The sequence below is a fragment of the Lolium rigidum genome, chromosome 4 (assembly GCF_022539505.1).
Source record: "Lolium rigidum isolate FL_2022 chromosome 4, APGP_CSIRO_Lrig_0.1, whole genome shotgun sequence".
Taxonomy (NCBI): Eukaryota; Viridiplantae; Streptophyta; class Magnoliopsida; order Poales; family Poaceae; genus Lolium; species Lolium rigidum.
Window position 1 is genome coordinate 40253545 of NC_061511.1, and position 6000 is coordinate 40259544.

Here is a 6000-nt window from a genome sequence, read left to right on the forward strand (position 1 = left end):
TAAAAGGTTAGCAACTATTTTCTCGTATATATATGTATAGTCCGTACAATACTAATTTTAGCAAGGTGATTGCATCTGATACATATAATTGTACTTATGATGCAGATGAGTCATCCATGGATGTACGGTAACCGATATGCTCCCGCTTTCAGAGAGGGCGTGAATTCTTTCCTGCTTGTGGCCGAGGCCAACAAGTCGAAGCAAGGTTTTATGTGCTGTCCATGTCTAAAATGTAAAAACGAGAAGGATTACTCTTGCTCAAGAGACATTAAGAGCCACCTGCTTCGGTTTGGATTCATGTCCAGCTATAATGTTTGGACTAAGCACGGAGAAGAAGGGGTTATGATGGAAGACGGCGAAGAAGAAGAAGGTAATGATGACCAGTACCGATCTATGTTCTCTTAATGCTTTGATCCCGCAATGGACGACAATGAAGAAGAAGGAGGTGAAGAACAGACATCAGATGATCCTGTTGATGATGATTTTCGTCGGGCCATTTCTGATGCAAGAAGAGACTGTGGCACGGATAAGGAGAGGTTGCAGTTCGACAAGATGTTAGAGGACCACCACAAATTGTTGTACCCAGGTTGTGAAGATGGGCAGAGAAAGTTGGGTAGCATATTGGAATTGCTGAAATGGAAGGCAGAGGTCGGTGTGACTGACTCGGGATTTGAGAAATTGATGATAATATTAAAGAAGTTGTTTCCAAGAAATAATGAATTGCCCGTCAGTACATATGAAGCAAAGAAGCTTGTCTGCCCTCTAGGATTAGATGTGCAGAAGATACATGCATGCATTAATGATTGTATCCTCTACCGCGGTGAGAAGTACGAGAATTTGAATAAATGTCCGATATGTGGTGCATTGCGGTATAAGATCAGAAAAGATGACCCTGGTGATGTTGAGGGCGAGCCACCCAGGAAGAGGGTTCCTGCGAAGGTGATGTGGTATGCTCCAATAATACCACGGTTGAAACGTTTGTTCAGAAACAAAGAGCATGCCAAGTTGTTGCGATGGCACATGGAAGAACGTAAGAAAGACGCGATGTTGAGGCACCCCGCTGATGGTCGGCGGTGGAGGAACATCGGGAGAGAGTTCCCGGATTTTGCGTGGTGAGGCAAGGAACTTATACTTTGGTCTAAGTACAGATGGCATGAATCCTTTTGGGGAGCAGAGCTGCGGTCACAGCACCTGGCCCGTGACTTTATGTATCTACAACCTTCCTCCTTGGTTGTGCATGAAGCGGAAGTTCATTATGATGCCGGTGCTTATCCAAGGCCCAAAGCAACCCGGCAACGACATTGATGTGTACCTAAGGCCATTAGTTGATGAACTTTTGGAGTTGTGGGCCAAACCAGGTGTACGTGTGTGGGATGAGCACACCGAGCAAGAATTTGACCTACGAGCGTTGCTATTCGTAACCATCAATGATTGGCCTCGCTCCGAGTAACATTTCAGGACGGACAAACAAAGGATACAACGCATGCACACACCGTTTAGATGAGACCGAAGGTAAATATTTGGGAAAAAGCAAAAAAGTTGTGTACCCGTACAATCGCCGTTTCCTTCCGCGCAAGCATCCCTTAAGGAAAAAAGGCAAGCATTTCGATGGCGAGGCAGACAATCGTCTGAAGCCTGTACCACGTAGTGGTGCTGATATATTTGACATGGTCAAGAATTTAAATGTTATCTTTGGAAAGGGTCCAGGCAGTCGACCTGTTCCGAAAGACGATGACGGACACGCGCCCATGTGGAAGAAGAAATCTATTTTTTGGGAGCTAGAATATTGGAAAGTCCTGGAAGTCCGCTCTGCAATCGACGTGATGCACCTAACCAAGAATCTTTGTGTGAATATTCTAGGTTTCCTGGGCGTGTATGGGAAGACAAAAGATACACCAGAAGCACGGGAGGACCAGAAACAACATAAAGGACGAAACGACAATCATCCAGGGAAGTTTGAAGGGCCTGCCAGCTACGCTCTTACCAAACAAGAGAAGGAGATCTTTTTTGAAGCCCTATTCAGTATCAAGGTTCCGTCTGGTTTCTCGTCGAATATAAAGGGAATAGTAAATATGAAGGAGAAAAAATTCCAGAACCTAAAGTCCCATGACTGCCACGTGCTTATGACACAATTGCTTCCGGTTGCATTGAGGGGACTTCTACCAGAAAATGTTCGACTAGCCATTGTGAAGATATGTGCATTCCTCAATGCAATTTCTCAGAAGGTAATGGATCCAGAAACTTTGTCAGGATTACAGGAAGATGTGGTCGAATGTCTTGTCAGCTTCGAGTTGTTGTTCCCACCATCCTTCTTCAATATTATGACGCACCTCCTCGTTCACCTAATTGAAGAGATTAGAATTCTCGGTCCAGTATTTCTACACAATATGTTCCCCTTCAAGAGGTTCATGGGAGTTTTTAAGAAATATGTTCATAACCGAGCTAGGCCGGAAGGAAGTATCTCAAAGGGCTACGGAACTGAGGAGGTTATTGAGTTTTGTGTTGACTTTATTCCTGACCTTAAGCCGATTGGTGTTCCTGAATCTCGGTATGAGGGGAGGCTGACTGGACAAGGCACCCTAAGAAGGAAAGCAACGGTGTGCAGGGACAAGATTTCCTTCAATCAAGCACACTACACAGTTCTATACAATTCCAGCTTGGTGGCTCCGTACATCGAGAAACATAAGAATGTTTTACGAGAAATAAACCCGGGCAAGCCCCATTCATGGATTACACGTGAACACATGAATACCTTCGGCAGTTGGTTGCAAAGACATCTCATCTTTTCCATCAAAGCGGACACCATCTGTTGTAGAGCAGGTTGTACTTGTTGGCCAGGTTACCATCTTCAAACATATGTACATTCCAAGGGTACGAGATAAATGGGAATACATTTTACACGATCGACCAAGATAAAAAGAGCACCAACCAAAACAGTGGTGTCCGCTTCGATGCAAAAGACGAGAATGGGCAGACCACCACATATTATGGATACATAGAGGAGATATGGGAACTTGACTATGGACCCACTTTTAAGGTCCCTTTGTTTCGGTGCAAATGGGTGAAGCTCAGCGGTGTACATATAGACGATAAGTACGGTATGACAACAGTGGATCCCAACAATCTTGCGTACCCGGACGAGCCATTTGTCCTAGCCAACGAGGTGGCTCAAGTTTTCTACGTGAAGGACATGTCTAGCAAATCGAGAAAAAGAAATCAACAAAAGAATACATCAACGGAGGAGCCAAAGTGCCACATAGTTCTTTCTGGGAAAAGAAACATAGTGGGAGTAGATGACAAGACAGACATGTCAGAAGATTATAATAAGTTTATAGAAATTCCGCCATTCACGGTGAAAATTGACCCAAGCATCTTGCTAAATGATGAAGATTCTCCATGGCTACGGCGTAGAAGATCACAAAAGTAGATGGCGATGTAAGAATGTATTCTTCATACATTTATGTAATAATAAGAACCCTTTCCCCAACACTGTTAGAGGAGACAGAGTCTTTCACGGGCTTGCAGGGAAATTTTTCTGAGGAGCAGCTTCCGAAGATGCCGTAGGGCGTGTGCGCCCACCAACCGTGACAAAATGTTACCGACACATCCTTATCCTGCCGACAGCTTTAGTCCCGGTTGCACCCACCAGCCGTGACAAAAGGTTACCCGCAGTCTTTTGTCCCGGTTGGAGCCTCCACCCGGGATGAAAGTTTCGCGCGCCACTTCGTTCTCGCCTATTTTCTTCCCGCATTCCCGCCATTTTTCCACTATATATATGTAGGCTTGGACTCATATCTGCAAACCTCATCACTCTCTCCCATGGCTTCTGATACGCGTACAGCACGCGTCCGTTGGGAACCCCAAGAGGAAGGTGTGATGCGTACAGCGGCAAGTTTTCCCTCAGTATGAAACCAAGGTTTAATCGAACCAGTAGGAGCCAAGAAGCACATTGAAGGTTGATGGCGGCGAGATGTAGTGCGGCGCAACACCAGGGATTCCGGCGCCAACGTGGAACCTGCACAACACAAACCAAGTACTTTGCCCCAACGAAACAACGAGGTTGTCAATCTCACCGGCTTGCTGTAACAAAGGATTAGATGTATAGTGTGGAAGATGATTGTTTGCGAGAAAACAAGTAGAACAAGTATTGCAAGTAGATTGTATTTCAGTATAGAGAATTGGACCGGGGTCCACAGTTCACTAGAGGTGTCTCTCCCATAAGATAAACAGCATGTTGGGTGAACAAATTACAGTTGGGCAATTGACAAATAAAGAGGGCATGACCATGCACGTACATATTATGATGAGTATAGTGAGATTTAATTGGGCATTACGACAAAGTACATAGACCGCCATCCGACTGCATCTATGCCTAAAAAGTCCGCCTTCAGGTTATCATCCGAACCCCCTCCAATATTAAGTTGCTAACAACAGACAATTGCATTAAGTATTGCGCGTAATGTAACTAGTGACTACATCCTTGAACATAGCACCAATGTTTTATCCCTAGTGGCAACAGCACATCCATAACCTTAGAGGTTCTTGTCACCCCTCCAGATTCACGCGAGACATGAACCCACTATCGAGCATAAATACTCCCTCTTGGAGTTACTAGCATCAACTTGGCCAGAGCATCTACTAATAACGGAGAGCATGCAAGATCATAAACAACACATAGACATAACTTTGATAATCAACATAACAAGTATTCTCTATTCATCGGATCCCAACAAACGCAACATATAGAATTACGAGATAGATGATCTTGATCATGTTAGGCAGCTCACAAGATCCGACAATAAAGCACAATGGGGAGAAGACAACCATCTAGCTACTGCTATGGACCCATAGTCCAGGGGTAGACTACTCACACATCACTCCGGAGGCGACCATGGCGGCGTAGAGTCCTCCGGGAGATGATTCCCCTCTCCGGCAGGGTGCCGGAGGCGATCTCTCGGATCCCCCGAGATGGGATCGGCGGCGGCGGCGTCTCCGGAAGGTTTTCCGTATCGTGGCTCTCGATATGGGGGTTTCGCAACGGAGGCTTTAAGTAGGCGGAAGGGCAGGTCAGGAGGCGGCACGAGGGCCCCACACCACAGGGCCGCGCGGCCAAGGGGGGGCCGCGCCGCCCTAGGGTCTGGGCACCTCGTGGCCCCACTTCGTCTCCTCTTCGGACTTCTGGAAGCTTCGTGGCAAAATAGGACCCTGGGCGTTGATTTCGTCCAATTCCGAGAATATTTCGTTACTAGGATTTCTGAAACCAAAAACAGCAGAAAACAGAGAATCGGCACTTCGGCATCTTGTTAATAGGTTAGTTCCAGAAAATGCACGAATATGACATAAAGTGTGCATAAAACATGTAGATAACATCAATAATGTGGCATGGAACATAAGAAATTATCGATACGTCGGAGACGTATCAGCATCCTCAAGCTTAGTTCTGCTCGTCCCGAGCGAGTAAAACGATAACTACGTATAATTTCCGGAGTGACATGCCATCATAACCTTGATCATACTATTTGTAAAGCATATGTAGTGAATGCAGCGATCAAAACAATGTATATGACATGAGTAAACAAGTGAATCATATAGCAAAGACTTTTCATGAATAGCACTTCAAGACAAGCATCAATAAGTCTTGCATAAGAGTTAACTCATAAAGCAATAATTCATAGTAAAAGCATTGAAGCAACACAAAGGAAGATTAAGTTTCAGCGGTTGCTTTCAACTTGTAACATGTATATCTCATGGATATTGTCAACATAGAGTAATATAATAAGTGCAATAAGCAAGTATGTAGGAATCAATGCACAGTTCACACAAGTGTTTGCTTCTTGAGGTGGAGAGAAATAGGTGAACTGACTCAACATTGAAAGTAAAAGAATTGTCCTCCATAGAGAAAAAGCATCGATTGCTATATTTGTGCTAGAGCTTTGATTTTGAAAACATGAAACAATTTTGTCAACGGTAGTAATAAAGCATATGTATCATGTAAATTAT

The 6000-nt window shown here is 44.7% G+C and overlaps 1 pseudogene; it reads left to right on the forward strand.

Moving 5' to 3' along the window:
- The first annotated feature begins 162 nt into the window (after window positions 1-162).
- On the forward strand, window positions 163-3403 carry LOC124708929 (annotated as a pseudogene).
- Window positions 3404-6000: the final 2597 nt, after the last annotated feature.